Source organism: Hemiscyllium ocellatum, chromosome 5 (genome assembly GCF_020745735.1).
Source record: "Hemiscyllium ocellatum isolate sHemOce1 chromosome 5, sHemOce1.pat.X.cur, whole genome shotgun sequence".
Taxonomy (NCBI): Eukaryota; Metazoa; Chordata; class Chondrichthyes; order Orectolobiformes; family Hemiscylliidae; genus Hemiscyllium; species Hemiscyllium ocellatum.
The window spans coordinates 71,308,035-71,326,946 of NC_083405.1; the positions used below are offsets into that span (position 1 = coordinate 71,308,035).

General features: G+C 39.7%; 1 protein-coding gene across 1 annotated transcript in view; it reads right to left on the reverse strand.

Annotated features, from left to right (window-relative positions):
- LOC132816070 (receptor activity-modifying protein 3-like) overlaps nucleotides 1–18,912 on the reverse strand; it is a 49,129-nt gene that overhangs the window by 10,263 nt on the left and 19,954 nt on the right. The gene's annotated exons all lie outside the window — the stretch shown is intronic.

Genomic DNA, 18,912 nt, shown 5'->3' on the forward strand with positions numbered 1-18,912 from the left:
TTTCTACTCCATTTTAAACATCAAGGTCTTAAATAAATATGCAATTGAACTCTCAGGAAGCTGTGAAATATGGGGAAATCTTCACACCTCTTTTTTTTAGTTCCATAGGCAAGGAGAGGTTTCTGCAAAACTGAGATTTTTAAAAATTCACCACTGGGTGATAACTCATGAAAGAAAAAGTCCTACAGGAGACCTTTTTATATAACAGATTCCGTAAATGCATTTGCTACTGAGTTGCATTCTTTAAAAGAAATACGCAATCTGTTTCCTTTTTTTATAAAGTCCACTTTAGTCTATGATCTGCAGCGGTATTTTTCATTTTACAACAGATGTGTTAATAACTATGAATGTACTTTTACATGAAAAGAAACTTAATCATCTGAACCAGTCCTTCAAAATTTCACCCTTGTTCATACTTAGTGTTGTATACAGGCAGGGCAGAAGTTAGACCTCTCATTGAATATAAGATCCCAGTTCTGCAGTTCAGGTAGAAATGGTGATTATGGTACAAATCTGTCTAATGTCTCAATACACCAATATTACACTAAAACAATATTCTAACATTCTAAGATTTGAAGCAAGTGTTTGAATTCAGAATAATGTTTTATCACTCTTAAATTTCATTCTTTTATTGTCAAACCAGTTAACACGTGGATAAATTAAATCCTGATCATGTTAATAACCACAGGTAAGGGATTTATGCAAACTGTTAATTCATTTCACAAAAAGTGCGCACATAGAAAATTTATTATGTGCATAGCTTCTTTCCTGATGAAGGGCTTATGCTCGAAACGTCGAATTCTCTATTCCTGAGATGCTGCCTGGCCTGCTGTGCTTTGACCAGCAACACATTTGCAGCTGTGATCTCCAGCATCTGCAGACCTCATTTTTTACTTCTATATAACACACCCTGGTTATGGGTGAAGAAATGTCTATACCACAAGGTTTGTGAGGCATCACAAACTGATTGGTATTAAATTAGCACCACCATTCAAAGGGGTGTTGGTCAAATTAGTTGGTGGATATGAGGAGAGGGAAAGTGTCAGACTGATACAAAGAGTGATTTTCTAAAATTACAGTTCAAGTATACTGGATGAAAAAATCTGCAGAGTGCCAACTCACATGTAATTGGCAGAACATATTTTTACAGGGTTTCAGGCACAAACCACAAGTTCAGGAAGAAGTGTCATGATATAAATATCCCAGAGAAATCCCCATGCCACTAGAAACTCAAATCAAGTATTGGATTATCTCATGTGGCCACAAACTGCGGTGGATGTATGATAATCTGAAGTTTACAGGCCCATCTCCAAAGGACACCCAGCCATCCAAAATGGTCTCTTTCACAAAACAGTTTAAAGACATTTCCCATTTATCTTCTGGAAGCTAGGCCACAATCCCCAATGGATCCCACTAGTACAATTTGGTCAGTCAATACACCTGGGGCAAAAGTAGATAAGCAACAAAATGTGTATAGGGATCACATTGCATGATTAAGCTGCACCGAGGCAGGACGTAAACCTCACTTAGCCATGCTCAATTATACAACTACAACATATAGCCACATTAAGTTCACTGTTTGTGTAGCTTCATAGCTGCCAGATCTTGAGAGGGTTAACATGAACTTACCTTGGGTAATTTGAGCTACATAGAGCAAACCTTCACGTCTTAATGGAGAGATGTATTTGGACTGGTATGGGAAATGGAATTCATTTTACAAACACCTTTGGCCTGTGGAAAACACAGGATTATCACAGCAGAGCAGAATATGGGCTCCAGGATTTTGATTAGATTAGATTAGATTAGATTCCCTACAGTATGGAACAAGGCCCTTCAACCCAACAAGTGCATGTCGACCCTCCAATATTTTCTGATATAACACCAGAGGCCTTGGTTCAGGAGGCTGACAGGAACAGAGATCTTCACAATAGGGGATAAGGAAACCTGAAAGACAAAGTCACAGGAAATAGGTGCAGCTAACCTTAAAGGTCAATGCCATCACAGTAACACTGAAGCAATGCTAGAAGAAGTTTAATGGCCTTACATGAGTGACAAAGGTCAGGAATGCATCTTCAAATACCATAGTCTTCAAACTACACCTATGAACAATCTAATCAATCACAACTGATCAAAACATCCAAAGCTTTACCTTACCTTCACATGCTTAGCATATCCACAAGAATTACATTATATATTACTCCTCCCAGTTCATCAATTATACTACACCACACACTGGCATACATCTCTCTCTCATGCAGAACAAGGTGGCACAGGAACAAAGACAAGTGGGAAAAACACTCAAGTTACAAATCCTGCCCGGTGAAGGAGGTGACAATGTTCACTATCAATACAGCAACCGTGACTAAGCCCATGAAAAGTGAGAAGGCTAAAAGCATGGAATTACACTCCTACCTAAACCTCCTTTTTCCATGCCACATCCCTTTCATTGCACAATCTTTTTGGATTCCAAAGCTCGAGGTGTACACATGCAGCTCTTGACAGCTTCCTACTTCTCATCGCAACAAGTTTTCCTCTTGCATAACCAAGAACTGCAAACTGAACAGGTAGTGTGTGTGAGAGCATGAAATGAAGGATAAACAAAACTGATTATGATGAAATCAGTTTACACTTTTCCAAAGATGAAACTGTGCCAATTTAAGGAGAACATTGCAGACCCAGTAATACCACAGAGTCTTATAGCTACTGTCTCAGTTACAACTGCAGCACAAATGCAAGGCACATTCCCTTCATGGCTCAGTGAAGATTGAACTTTCCATTCTCTTGGAAGGCAATAGCATTTGTCCTCTCACACCTGCCATTCCACAGAACTGCTCTCGCTGATATCTGACTGTCAGCCAGCCCGCACACCTGCCAACTAAGCCAAGATGCTACATTCAGAAGCTGGGTCAGAGCTGCTTCAGGTCATCCTTATCATCATCTGGCAACCGACTCAGAAGGAGTCCCCAGCCATACACTCAAATCCTGTGCATACCAGCTGGCAGGAGTATTCGCTGATACCTTTAACCTCTCCTTACTACGGATCTGAAGTCCCCACCTGCTTCAAGAAGACCACCATCATCCTGGCACCAAAAAAATCATGCAGCATGGCTCAATGACTATTACCTGGTGCTCTGACCTCATGGCTCACATCAACTTTAGCTCCAAGCTTGCTTGATCCCTTGCAATCTGCCTACCATCGCAACAGGTCCACAGCCCTACACTCATCCCTGTTACATCTGAATAATAAGGATACCTACATTTGGCTCATATTTATTGAGTAGAGTTTCACCTTCTTCACCATAATTTGAACCAAACTAATCTCAAAACTCTGAGACCTAGGTCTCTAGTCTGCCTTCTGCATTGGGTCCTCAACTTCCTGACCCATGGATTACAATCGGTGAAAATAAGCAACAACACCTCCTTTACATTAATCCCCAACACTGATGCCCCACAAAGCTGCGTACTCAGCCCCTTACTATACTCCCTACACACTCATGATTGTGTGGCCAAATTTAGTCATAACCCTACCTACAAGTCTACTGACAACATCACTGTTGTGGGCTCGATCTCAAACAATGACAAGACAGAATACAGAAAAGAGTGCTTGATGGCATTGTGTAAAGATAATAATCTCTCCATCAATGTCAGCAGAATAAAAGAGCTGGTTACTGACTTCAGAAAGTCGAGGGCACACCCCTGTGTCACCAATGGTGCTGAGGTGGAGATGGTTGACAGCATTAACTTCCTAGGGGTGGTGATGATGACCGACAATCTGTCCTGGTCCACCCACATTGATTCTACAGTCAAGAAAGCACAATAACACCTCTACTTCCTCAGATGGCTAAGGAAACTCAGCATGTCTGAAAAGACTTTTACCAATTTTTATACATGCACCATAGAAAGCCTTCTATCCAGATGCATCATGGCTTGGTAGGGTGATTGCTGTGCTCAGGATCGTAAGAAACTACAGAAAATTGTGAACACGGCTCAGTCTATTATGCAACACAACCTTGCATCCATTGACACCATCTATATTTTTCATTGCTTTGGGAAGGCAGCCAACATAATCAAAGACTTCTTCAACCCCAGTTATAATCTTTTCCAAATTCTTCAGTTGGGCAGAAGATACAAAAGCTTAAACACATGTACTAACAGATTCAAAAACAGTTTCTTCCCCACTGTTATTAGACTTTTGAATGAAGCTCTCAAATTTTAAATTGAATGTAGCGAGAATGTGGTGCTGGAAAAGCACTGGCGGTCAGGCAGCATCCGAGGAGCAGAAGAATCGATGTTTCAGGCATACACTCTTCATCAGGAACGCTCAAAACATCAATTCTCCTGCTCCTCAGATGCTGCCTGACCTGCTGTGCTTTTCTAGCACCATACTCTCGACTCTGATCTCCAGCATCTGCAGTCCTCACTTTCTACTATGTCACCAAGTAGCCTCTGGTTTAACATAGTAGTTCGAGCATTAAGGGTACGGAGGAACCTGTGTAAAATAAAAACATAGTGATTGTTGCCATAGTACTGATCTTACAATGGTTGCATATCAACTGTACAAGTGCAGAGTGAAAGCCTTTGAGGTTATCTGGATCTATGCATTCAAATGCAGCACACACAGTGCAATATTTTTGTAGACACTGGCAACTTGCATTTTGGGAAAGTCAGGTTTCTTACCAAAGCCACTTTCACAATCTGCCTGCATCTCTCTGGAAGGACAGAATACAATGTATTCTCATCTCTGTATGTCCGTGATCTTCCTTATACATCAGTGGACAACGAACAGTGAAGTGATGTTGGATGCACAGGTCTGGAAGGATCCCAACATAAAGTAGCTCTTGCACATGGCACCTTCACAGCTACTGGCAGTGACTCCTCGCCCTGCTCTGCTGTTGCAGGTCTGCTTACAACAGGTGACAGATTTCAATGAGCCCCAAGTGGTGAAATAAAGATGTCTGATATACTGCTGCTCACTGAGGGTGAGGTAAGAGAATTTTGCCCCTGAAAACCCTTTTTTATTTGTTCATGGGATATGGACGTCACTGGCTAAGTCAGCATTTATTACCCATCCCTAATTACCTAGAGAACAGTTGAGAGTCATCAAATTATTCTTGGTCTGGAGTTGCATGTAGGTCAGACCAGATATGGACTGCAGTTCCCTTCCGTAAAGGATGTTAGGATGTTAGTGAAGCACGTAGGTTTTTCCAACAATGGTTTTACAGTCATCTTTAGAATTTTAATATTTTTTATTAAATTCAAATTCTACCATCTGCTAAGGTGGGATTTGAATCTGGTTGCCTAGATCATTACCTGGTCTGTGGTCTAGCAACAATACCAACATCTCCCCAAACTATGGGCAGATATAATGGTCGACTGAGAACTTCCCTGTTACTTCCTTTTTACAAGTAGCCTGTCCTCTTCAGTATCACTCTTGCTCAGCATACCTGTCATTCGGAAAGGCAAAGAGGGATGGTGGCTTAATTTTAGGACCAACGACTGCAAACAACCCAGAAGGAACGACCAGGAAGGTTTGCAAATGATGCAAACTGGTCCAATCTGCATTGTATTCTTCAAAATGGAGCTCCAGGGTGACCAATATCTTCATTTTTAAGACACGTTGCTGCTTTTTGTCCTGAACAAAGCACTTAAAATGAGAACCCTTAAAGTGAGAATCATATGTCAATCAATTCCTGTAGAACACTTCTCCAAGTTTGGCAGCAGCCATAACACAACAACGCATGAATTGGAAATAAAAACAGAAAGTGCTGGTGTAACTCAGCAGGTCTGGCAGCAGCTGTAGAGAAAGAAACAGTTAGAGTTTCAAGTCTGATATGACCTTTTAAGAATTGAAGAATTCAAAATTCAAAAAGTTCAGTCCATTCCCAGAGAATTTGCTGTATTTCTTATACAATTATACCTTTTGTCATGGATAGGATGTATGTATTCCCTTAATGCCCATGATCAGTATACTCTTGTATATTTTCCTGCCCTCAGTATCTGTATCATAATTTAATGATTCCAATAGCAAGCTTTTGTGAGTTTAAAAACAAAGGATGCTATTTATTCTCAAACATTTATTCCAAATTAAATGACCCTCATACATACAAAGATTAGGTACAGGCGAAATTATGAAATGATGGTTAATTCAGCTTTATAATCTTTGTCTTCCACATGGTAGGCCTGGTTTCTTGAAAGAAGTGATATTTTCAAGGTAAAGGGAGAATCTTGTAAAGCAAAGGACTCTCAGCAGGCTCTAATGTTTCAAATGGTCAACTTACTAAATGGTTGGTTCTCAGGTGATCTTGAATTTTGATAGTCCTTTCCTTGGTTGGAATCTTCCACTTACAACATTATTACTGTTAATCACTTTGACTACATAGATTATTTTGCAGTTAGTTTGACAGTTTTCTGGTGTAACTGTCTGTAGAGTACTTTCAGTTGAGTTTAAACCAGGTAATATCATGGCTTCCTTCCCATATGACCTCTTACAGTTGCAGATTCCTTTTCAATATAAGGTGTGGGGAGCAGGTATTTATATTGATTTCAATACTCTATGTTGTGGTTTCACCGTGAGCATTTGAAACACCCAAAAACATTTTTTGAAAGCAAGTTTTGAGAAGATTTGTAGCTCAGGTTGAGGTTCTGGATGTAGGTTTGCTCATTGAGTTGGAAGGTTCATTTTTAGATGTTTTGTCACCATACTAGGTAACATCTTTAGTGAGCCTCCGAATGAAGCATTGGTGGTGTAGCCCACTTTCTATTTATATGTTTGAGTTTCCTTGGGTTGGTGATGTCATTTCTTGTGGTGACATCATTTCCTATGGTGGTATCATTTTCTGTTCTTTTTCCTGCAAGAACTATAACAAACACTACATTGGACAAACAGGCAGAAAACTAGCCATCAGGATACATGAGCATCAACTAGCCACAAAATGACATGACTCACTCGCACTAGTATCCTTACATATGGATGATGAAGGACACCATTATGACAGGGACAACACATCCATCCTAGGACAAGCCAAACAGAGACATGCATGGGAATACCTAGAAGCATGGCATTCCAACTGGAACTCTGTCAACAAACACATTGACTTGGACCCAATTTACTATTTCCTGAGAAAATGACACCACCATAGGAACTGATGTCACCACAGGAAATGACACCACCAACCCAAGGAAACTCAAACATATAAATAGAAAGCGGACTACACCACCAATGCTTCATTCGGAGGCTCACTGAAGATGTTACCTAGTATGGTGACAAAACCTCTGAAAACGAACCTTCCAGCTCAGTGAGCAAACCTACATCCAAACATTTTTTTGAAAACTTACTTCTTCAATATATTAATACTGCTTTGAATTGGCTCTGAAGAAGGGTCATTGGACTTAAAATGTTAAATTTGTTTCCACTTAATGGTTACTGCCAGACCTGCTGTGTTTACGCAGATATTTTTGTTTTTGATTGGTTCAAATCTATCTGCAATGTTTCTGTTACCTCTTGAGTCAGGATTTTATTTATTCACTCATGGGACGTGGACATCACAGGCTGGGCCAGCATTCATTGCCTGTCTTTAGTTGCCTCTGAGCAGATGGCAGAGGGACAAACAAGTAATAAAAACCACTAACATTTGCAAGTTAACATACTGATCATACTGGAGCACTGTTCTCAGGTATACCAAACAAGTCAGACTGTACTGCATCATTTGTAGGTTTTGCTGAGTTTTATTTTCTTCTGGGTGGTGACCTTCCTTCTTGAAATGCTGCGGTCCATGTGCTGCAGGTAAACACACAATGCCATTAGGGAGAGAATTCCAATATTGGCAATAGTGAAGGAATGGCAGTATATTTCCAAACCAGCGTGGTGACAGTCTTGGAAGGGAACTTGAAAGTGGTGGTGTTCCGATGTAACTGTTACCTCTATCCATTAAAATGGAAGTCATCCTGGGTTTCAAAGTTGCTACCTAAGAACCTTTGCTGAATTCCTGCAGTGCATCTTGTAGATAATACACACTGCAACTGCTGAGCATCAGTGGTGGAACGAGTGATGATTGTGGATGTGGGTGCCAAATAGAGAGCTGCTTTGTCCTGGATGGTTTCAAATGTCTTCAGTGTTGTTGGGGCTGCATTCATGCAGGCAAGTGAAGCCTATTCCATCATACTCCTAACCTGCGCCTTGTAAATGGTGGACTGGCTTTAGGGAGTCAGGAGGTGAACCACTCATTGCAGTATTCCTGGACTTCTGGCCTGCTTTTGTAGTCACCATATTAAATGGCAAGTCCAGTTCAGTTTGCTGGTCAATGATAACTCCTAGAATATTGATAAAGGGGGATTTAGTGATAGTAACACCACTGTATGTCAAAGGACAGTGGTCAGATTGTCTCTTATTGAAGATACTTCAATATGACACTTGTCACTTTGCAACCCAAGTCTAGATATTGTCCAGGTTTTGCTGCATTTGGACATGACTGCTCAGTATCTGAGGAGCCGTAAATAGTGCTAAACATTGCACAATTATTGGCAAACATACCCACATTCGATATTATGATGGAGAAAAGGTTGAAATAGCTCAAGGTGTTTGGGCCTAGAACACTACCCATAAGTAAACCCTGTAGAGATGTCCTGGAGCTGACGTGACTGACCTCCAAAAACCACAAACATCTTTCTATGTGCCAAGTATAACTCCAACCAGCAGAGACTTTTCCCCTGGTTTTCATTGATTACAGTATTGCTCGGACTTGTTGGTGCCTCATTTGATTAAATGTGGCCTTGATGTGAAGGGCAGTAACTCTCACCTCATCTCTGGAATTCAACTTTTTTGTCCATGTTTGAACCAAGGCTGTAATGAGGTCAGGGTTGAGTGGCCCTGATAGAATCCAAACTGGACATACTGAGGAATTGAGCAGCTGCCGCTTGATGGCACTGTTGATGACACTTCCGTCATTTTACTGATGATCAAATGTAGACTGAATTGGCTCTGCCCTGCTTTATATGTACAGGACAAACCTGAGCAATTTTCCTCATTCTTTGGTAAATGTCAGTGTTGTAACTGTACTGGAACAGCTTAGAGTACATCAAGTTCTAGAGCACAAATCTTCAATACTATTGCGAGAATGCTGTCAGGGCCCATAGCCTTTGCAGTATTCAGTGCCTCTAATCATTTCTTGATAACATGTGGAATGAATCAAATTAGCTGAAACCTGGTAATTGTAACGCTGGGGACCACTGGAGGAGGCTGCAGTGGATCATTCCCTCACCACTTTTGGCTGAAGATTGTTGGGAATGCTTCAGCCTTCTGTTTTACACTGATGTGCAAGGCTCTTCCACCATTAAGGATGGGGATATTTGTACTGAATTTTAATTATTTGATTGTCCACTATCATTCACTACTGGATGTAGCAGGATTGCAGAGCTTAGATCTGATCCATTGTTTGTGGTATCACCTAACCCTGTCTGCCACTTGCTGCTTATGCTGTTTGTCATGAAAAGTATCCTGTTTTGTAGTTTCACCTCATAGATACCTCATTTTTACGTATGCCTGGTGCTGCTCCTTGCATGCCCTCCTGCAGTCTTCATTTAACTAGGAGTATCTCATGCTTGATGGTAATGGTAGAGGGAGAGATATGCTGGGCCATGAGGCTATGGTTTCATGAAAGACAGGTGAACCTCAGTAGCCATTTTTGTAGCCTTAATATAAATTTAAAATACAAATCAGTTCATGAAACAGTCACAAAGCATATCGTGGGACATTTCTTAAGAGAGGATATCAAAACTGTACACAGAATCACAGAATTGTTTTTGTGCAGATGACAATTATTCAGCCTATTGTCTCTGAACATTTTAAATTAGCACCAAAAGTTCTGATTTTTTTCTCCAGAGTCCTGCGCATTGGATGATTACTCAAATGAAGAAATTGTGGTTTACATGGATTTCCAGAAGGCATTTCATAAAGTCCCACATCAGAATCTGTATAAAGGTATAAACCCACAGAATTGAGGGCAAATTACTGACACAGCTGAGAAACCTCCATGGCAGGGGATAGAAAGAAGCAATAGTAGGAAAGTAGGGAGCTAGGGCTTTTCTTACTGAAGCGAAGAAGGATGAGAGGTGACTTAATAGAGGTGTACAGGATGATGAGAGGCATCGACAGAGACAGCCAGAGACTTTTTCCCAGGGTGGAAATGGCTATCACAAAGTAGGATAATTTTAAGATGATTGGAGGAAAGTTTAGCAGAAATGTCAGAGGCTCTTTACACAGAGAGTAGTGGGTGTGTAGAATGCACTGTCAGCAGTGATAGTGAAAACATTAGGGACATTTAAGCAACTTTTGGATATGCACATGGATGATAGTAAAATGTAGCATACGTAGGTTAATTTGATCTTAGAGTAGGATAAAAGGTCAGCACAACATCGAGAGCCGAAGGGCCTGTACTGTGCTGTACTGTTCAATATTCTATGTTCTATCACGAGTAAGTATTCAAACTGTCAGAATCTGACCAGTGCTGTCCCGCAAGGATCTATTAGGGCCTCACATACTCTATTTATTATCAACTAGAATAAGAAATAACATAGAAAGTCATATCTCCAAATTTGCTGATGACACAAAGTTAGGCAGTATAGTAGACAGTATAGAATGCGGCATAAAATTACAAAGGGTTATTGATAGAATAAGTGAATAAGTAGAATTGTGGCAGTTGGAGTTCAAAGTACACAAGTGTGAGGTTATCCATTTTGGCCCAAAAAAGATAGATCAGGTTACTTTCTCGATGGTATAACGATAAATCTGGTCCATGTCCAAAGAAACATAGGGTTCCAGGTGCTTCGAGCTTTCAAATGTCAATAATGGACACAGAAAATAATCCAAAAGAAAACAAAGGAATGTTGGCATATATATCTTGAGGACTGGAGTATCAGATTGCAGAAGTTATGCTGCAGTTATACAAAACCATGGTTACACCCCTCTTGGGATGCTGTGAGCAAATCTAGATAGAGATAAATAAAAACTGCAGACTCTGAAATCCAAAGTAGACAGGCAGGAGGCTAGAAGAACATAGCAAGCCAGGCAGCATCAAGAAGTGGAGAAGTCGACCTTTTGGGTGTAACCCTTCTTCAGGACTATGCAGGACAGCAAATTTGGGCAGCACACCTTAGGAACGATATATTGGCATTGGACAGAGCACAGCATAGGTTTACAATAATCATAATGACAAGCTATCCTGAGGAAGGGTCACCGGACCCAAAACATTAACTCTGATTTCTCTTCACAGATGCTGCCAGACCTGCTGAACTTTTACAGTAACATCTGTTTTTGTTACAAAAAGATACCTGGACTTCAGGGGTTAAGGAGAGATTACACAAATTAGAAGGTTATTGACTGATCTAATCAATTTTTTCAAGATATTAACAGGAAAAGACAGGGTGAATAAAGGTAAACTATTTCTGCTGGTTGTGGATTCCAGAACTAGGGGCATATGTTGACAATTAGGGCCAGACTAAGCAGGAGAGATGTTTGGAAGCAAAGGATAGTACATGTTTGGAACCTGCTTCCATAAATGGCAGTGGATGCAAGATTAATTGCTAATTTTAAATCTGAGATAGATAAAGTTTTGTGAAGTAAAGTACAAGGGATATGAGCCAAAAGCAGGTATAGGGAGTTAGGTGTCAGATCAGCCATGATGTCATTGAATGGTGGAACAGGTTCAGGGATTGAATGGCCTATTTCTGTTCCTATGTTCCATATGAACATATCAATTGAATGTACCTCAACACACTTCCAGACAGTGCATTCCAAAAATATTTCTCACTTTGTGCTTACTTACTTTCCAAAAACACTGTAAAGCTGTGCCCTCAGATTCTCAGTCCATTTATGAGTAGGTACAGTTTTGCCTTATCTATTCTGCTCAGACCTCTCATGATTTTGAAAGCTTCTATCAAATCTGCCCTCATCCTTTTTTTTAACGTAGTGGTTAGGTTCCACACCAGTATTAACTTCAATGCATCAGAACAGGAATTTTATGAGCTAAATATACTCTCTTTTAAGGTCAACAATGATGCCAGTCTGTCTCAGACCTACCACTCCCATCCCCTCCCCCAGGTTGAATGAGACCAGGAAAGCAACATGAGTAAAAATAGAACTGTAAAAGCATATGGCCAAAAGTGCTTGCTTCTGCCCAGTTTTATGTAGAAGGAAGTTGCTGTACTATTAATAGCTGAAACATCCTGATGCAGGATAAACGCATAGGAACATGTGAGAAATTCTACAACTTTCAGATACCTGATAACTTTTAACAACAGAACATTTATTTTAAAACACCTTTAAAAATATAAATCTTTGACTAATTGCTGTCCTTATGCTGCTGAAAACATTTTTTTTTAACTGAGTCTGCAGCCACTACTGGGCCTGAAACTCCAATAGAGCATTTGTCCTTAATTTGTGCAACCAAAGCTAGAGTGTTAGCAGGTTTCTCATTAATAGAGGAATTTCAGCCAAGCTTATTTCTGCTCTTGCCCAAAGTTTCCATACAAATGTTTCCAGCAGTGGTTATAGCAACCAATCAGGAACAGAAACCTCATCATGATTTGTTTTCATTTCCTTAGATAAAGATATGGACGCCAAATAAAATGTCCAAACTGCTGTCTAACTAAAGATTGACTAACTTAGCACAGCTCATAAGTGAAAGCTGAATCTAAAAGTAATTGAACTATGCCACCTTAAGCCATTAGGAGTTTCCCAGGAATTTGTTTTCCATCATACGTGCTTTCTGTATTCTCTTCTTTCTCTTTCTTGCACTCTCTGCAAGCTTGGACTTACTTTAAAATCTACTTTATCCTCTTCAGGGTATACTTGCATTGGAGACAATGCAGAGAGAACTCAATAGGTTGATATTTGGGATTCCAAATTTGCTGAAAGCATCAAACTCATTAGGAATGTGAATTGGAAGCAAAATGAAAGGACACATCAGACAATTTGGACAGAAAACGTAAATGGGCAAGTATACGGAAGATGTAATATATTATGAATAACTATGAAGTTATAATTTTGTTGAAAAACAGAAAGAGAATATTTTTAAATAGTGAGAGATTGGGAAGTATTGGTGTCCAAAGAGATCTGGGTATTGTTGTCCATGAGTCACTAAAAGCTAGCATGCACATATTAATTCAATAAAGAAGATAAATGGTATGTTGGCATTCATTGCAAGCAGATTTCAGTGCAGAAGTTATATTCTTTGGCTGCACTTATATCAAGGCTGCATGTGGTATATGCATACAGTATTGATCTCCTTATCTAAACAAAGATGTAGATGCCACTGACGAAGTATCAGAGAAGTTCACCAGTTTAATCCCTGCGATTGTAAAATTGTTTGATGAGGAGAGATTGAGGAAACTGGGCTTGTGTTCTAAGCCCTGGTGCCAGTTTCCCTTGTAAGTCAAACTCTTCACATATATTACTCCTTAGCTGAATATATGCAGGTTGATGCACTTTACCTATATATTTTGATGGCAGGTTGATGTTGAGCATCAAATTAATCTCCCAGAAGGGAAAACACAGTAAAGCTAGTGAATGGCACCTACTTGTCTGACTCATCTTGTACACTTCAAAATAGAGGACCAGTGCAACCAGAAGGTTCATTTCCACATATTACTTTTTAAACTGTGTTTTTCTCCCTGGGCTCCTACTCATTTTTTTTTCAAAAGTGAAGTTAGAAAAGAAATTCTAAATAAGAATAATGGATGTGAAACTGGCAGACCAATGCAAATGGCATTGATGGACACAATGACATCAATGTTGTTTTTCACAGCTGATTGCTTTTAAAAAGCCCCAAAAATCAAATTGGATACAACAGATAGTCACGGGACTAGAGGGTGATGTGAAATCACAAGCCAAATCAGCTGTCAATGTCAAGTTTCTTTTTGACTACAATTAACACAATAGAAATGCTGCCTGTCCAGATTCACCATGTTTGTCAAAAGTCTAAATAACGGACTAATCTTGAACTTAACAGAAAACAGTGAACTCAGTAATTTGAGTAGTACTACTATTATGTCAGCCAAGGATATTTAAACTGACTGAATCTAGAAAACTTTGAGAGTTTATTTTTAATTCAAAAGGATTTTTGGTTCCATTTGACAGAGAAATACAAGTAATCAAAAGATCTATGAGGCTTATTTTTGTAACACACAATGGGCTGAATCATACCACATTTTGGCAAAATATAATTTAAACTGAATTTTCTGGACAGTTTTTCTCCACAAGAACTCACAAGTTTTCTTATGCTTATCATGGCAAACTCATCCAGTTAACAATCTCCTATTAACTCATCCTATTAACAAAAAAAAGTCCCTAATAACTCTGTCACAAATGTTATCATTCTCACTCCATTGTTATGTTTTTCCATTTTGCTCAAGAGCATTAAGTGAGTTAATTTTGGCTTTGAATGTTAATACAAAACATGCAATATTAAATAAAATTCTCATTACCCATCTCTCAAAGTCAGCAAAAATAAAAATCCATATCGAACAGAGTGGCAAGGTGCCCTCTCTGCAGTTGTGGTTGTCGTACATTTTTGAATTACATTTGATTTATTTGATTTTTTTTAAACTGTCATGTATTACAAAATACAGCAAAAAATGTTGTATTTTGTTGCCACTCACTAGCGTCATATTAAAACATAGAGAAATAAACCAAAACATAGTATAGGCAGAAAAATGAAGAAAAAGTGTTGATCCTTCCTGTTAAGTGCCATGGGCCGTGGTCTGGTGTACAGGCAGAAGTCCTCTTTACTGTGCCACTAGAATAAACATCCCCAATCTTCAATGCCAACTCACCTTCAAGAATCAACAAGAAACCCTGAGTGTTGCTGAACAAAGAGACCTTGAAGTGCAGATTCATAGCTCCTTGAAAGTGGAGTCGTTGGTAAACAGGATAGTGAAGAAGTCTTTGGTACGCTTTCCTTTATTGGTCAGAGTAATGAGTACAGGAGTTGGGAGGTCATGTTGCAGCTGTACAGCACATTGGTTAGGCCACTGTTGGAATATTGCATGCAATTCTGTTCTCCTTCCTACCCTTGAAAGGGTTCAGAAAAGATTTACCAGGATGTTGCCAGGGTTGGAGGATTTGAGCTATAGGGAGAGGCTGAACAGGTTGGGGCTGTTTTACCTGGAGCATCGGAGGCTGAGGGGTGAGTCCAGAACTAGAGGGCATAAGTTTAGGGTGAGAGGGAAAAGATATAAAAGAGACCTAAGGGGCAACTTTTTCACACAGAGGGTGGTACGTGAATGGAATGAGCTGCCAGAGGATGTGGTGGAGGCTGGTACAATGGCAACATTTAAGAAGCATTTGGTTGGGTATATGAATAGGAAGGGTTTGGAGGGATATGGGCTGGGTGCTGGCAGGTGGGACTAGATTGGATTGGGATATCTGGTCATCATGGACGGGTTGGACCGAAGGGTCTGTTTCCAAGCTGTACATCTCTATGACTCTATGTCTCTATAACTGCTAACACTGAAGTGCACAATCACAAAAATCAATTACAAATGGTCCAATATTAATATTTTGAAGCAAATCTGAGAACCTGTTTTCGTCACAGAAATGATGGAATTGTTACTGATCTTAAAATAAAAAGGTATAATTAAATGTTAGCAAGTGTTGAAAATGATCTCATCAACTTTTCTTATCACGAGGCATGATAAGACAGCTTGATCTCTCTGCATATTATTTTGCAAAATTGAATTTGGCAAGAAAATGATACTGCCACTTGTGTTATGTTGGTAACTGGCCAATTAGTGGTCAAACACAAGGAAGAAAGAGACTCACACAGAGGACAGGGTTTCATTTCCTGGGCTAGACCTTAAAGTTGTGATGACCTCTGATCCCAATCCTACACTAACATGGAAACACATGCCTGTTGCAATGTTGATATGCAGAGTGCTCAGTTAGACAAGAGTCTCATTCATTGCTCAATCAGTAGTGATGGAAGCAAGGACAAAGCAGCGCCAAGCTGTCACACATCTATAAATTGGAAGCACAAACTGAGCAAAAGACAGATGACAGAGTGAGTGTCCACACTAGAATAAGGCAGGAAGTCTACAGCTTCCCTAAAAGAAAATAACACATTAACATCTAAGTGCAGATCTAGTCAGTTCAAACAGCAACACAAACTTCAATTTATAAAACATGTTTAATATAAATAAACCTTCTAAGAACATAGAATAGTACTGTGCAGGAACAGGGTCTTTGGTCCACCATGTCTATGCTGACCATTATGCAATTCTAAAGCAATTCCACCTGCCTGCATAGACTCCATATCTTTCTATTCACTGCCTGTTCATGTGTCTGTGAAAATGCCTCTTGTTATGAAGATGTGGGTGTACTATACCGTTAAGAGAGTAAAAGCTAGCACTGATAGTACCAAGTGTTCTCAATGAGACACAATGTAACATGTGCTCCAGCTACTGGGGTAACTAGTTGCCTAGAAACAATAAAACAGATTCGAATTAGGCCAATCAGTTTAAATTATACCCCAAAACATGTCAAATTCCAATCAAGTTTGAATTGGGTATATTAACAATCTTAAAAGCCAATGACACAATCTGATGCTTTGGGATATAAGACTGGGGAAAATTGAACAGTTGGGAGGAGAACTGCCATCAGACCAACAGATTTAGACTGCTAGTCAGAACTGTCTGAGAGGTACCTGTCCACAGAAGGAGTTTGCACAGAGAAAAACCTCAACACTGACCTGGAGAGCCCATTTACTGACAAAAATAAGGTGAAGATACAACCCTGGCTGCTATTAAAATTTGGACTTTTCTGTAAATCTTAATTGGGAGTTTTATCGGACTAGTAAGGGCAGCACGGTGGCTCAGTGGTTAGCACTGCTGCCTCACAGAGCCAGGGATCTGGGTTCAATTCCTGCCTCGGGCTACTGTCTGTGTGGAGTTTGCCCATTCTCTGTGGAGTTTGCCCATTCTCCTATGTCTGCGTGGGATTCCTCCAGGTGCTCTGGTTTCCTCCCACAGTCCAAAAATGTGCAGAGAAGGTGAATTGGCCATGCTAAATTGCCTGTAGCGTTAGGTGCATTAGTCAGGAGTATATGTAGGGGAATGGGTCTGGATGGGATACTCTTCAGAGTGTCGGTGTGGACTTGTTGGGCCGAAGGGCCTGTTTCCACAATGTAGGGAATCTAATCTTAAAAAAAAGTATTATCAAGGGATGGTAAAAGATAGGTCAGAGGAAGGAATTGTAAATGATTATTAGTTAATTATTCCCTGTTATACTTTAAGAAATTAAGCTGTTAATTTTAACTTTAAATAGTTCTTGGCCTCTTGAATTTTTACAGACTACTGCACAGAATAATTTTTTTTCTGTGTTGTTGATTTAAAATTAAGCAGGAGGGTTTACTCATGTCACAACAGGTTTGGGGGCTTGGGTCCGTGATTTGAACTAGTTTAGTCAGATTTGAATAGATTTAAGGGTACGAAAAATCCCAGCAGATTTAAACACCTGCAGGTCAATGTCCTAAATTTTTTAATAAAACATAGGTGAGACAATTTGTTTAACTTCAGTGATTTATGGTTGATTAAATTAAAAGGGACAGAAATGGCTAAACAGGTTCTGGGATTGGAAGATGATTCTCAAATTTGTAGAGAAAGTTTAGAAGGAAATAAAAAGACCATACTTTTAGAATTAGCAAATAAGTTAGATTTGGGTTTAACCAAGGACAAAAGTAAAGCTGAAACTGTAAGGGAGTTACTCAAACACTTAGATGATTCCGAGAAACAAACAAGTGCAGTAGAGGTAGAAAATTACAATTGAGGAAAATGGAGTTAGCAAATAAACAAAGAGAGAAGAAAAAGAGAGAGAAGGTTCTTGGCTGAGCAAAGAGAAAGAGAAGGGAAAGAGAAAAAGAGAGAGAGAATTTGAACTTGAGAAGTTGCGACTTAGTCAGCAAAGTCAAGTTAACAGGATGGAGATTAAAAGAGACGGCAGTGATCTATATAAATATGTCAAACCTCTGCCCCACTTTGATGAGAAAGATGTTGAAGCCTTCTTTATTTCATTTTAAAAATTGGCTAAGCTGATGGAATGGTCCGAGGAATTATGGGTAATACTAGCTCAGACTAAACTGGTAGGCAGAGCAAGTGAGGTATTTGCCACATTGTCAGATGAGAGGTCAAGAGATTATAAAGAGGTTAAACAGGCTATTTTAAGTGCTTATGAATTGGTGCCAGAAGCATACAGACAGCGGTTCAGAAACACAAAGAAGGAACCAGGTCAGACTTATGTTGAGTTCGAAAGAATTAAACATTGTCATTTTGATTAGTGGGTGCGTGCTTTGAAAATAGATAAGATCTTTGAGGCTCTAAGAAAGATTATTCTGCTGCAAAGTTTAAAAATTCACTTCCAGAGATGGTAAGAATTCACATGGAGGAACAGAAAGTTCAGGAAATAATAAGGTCAGCAGTTTTGGCAGATGAGTACATGTTGGTGCATAAGACAAACTTCCGGCCAGAATTTTGTCCTGTCAGGGATAAAAGTTGAGAGAAAGGGAGATCCTATACTACGAAACTAAGAGTCAAGTGCACTCTAAGATTTTATCACAGGTTAAAGAAGCCCAAGAGGGTAGACAGGAGATGAAAGGCCTCAGGTGTTTTCATTGTAATGGAGTGGGACATAGAAAATTACATAGAAAATATATCTTTTCCCAGTACCCTTCTGAAACCACCAACACAGTAAAGATATATTCACTGCCAGAAGGTGGGACACAAAGTCACTGGACTGGTCGTTAAAGAAAGGCATTTTGGGAAAAGATGAGGTAAAAGAAGCTAAGCCAGTAGCATTAGTGACGATAGTAAGGAGACCCCAAGAAGAGCCGAGGAACTGCAGGACAGTGCACAGCCTAGGCAGGGCTG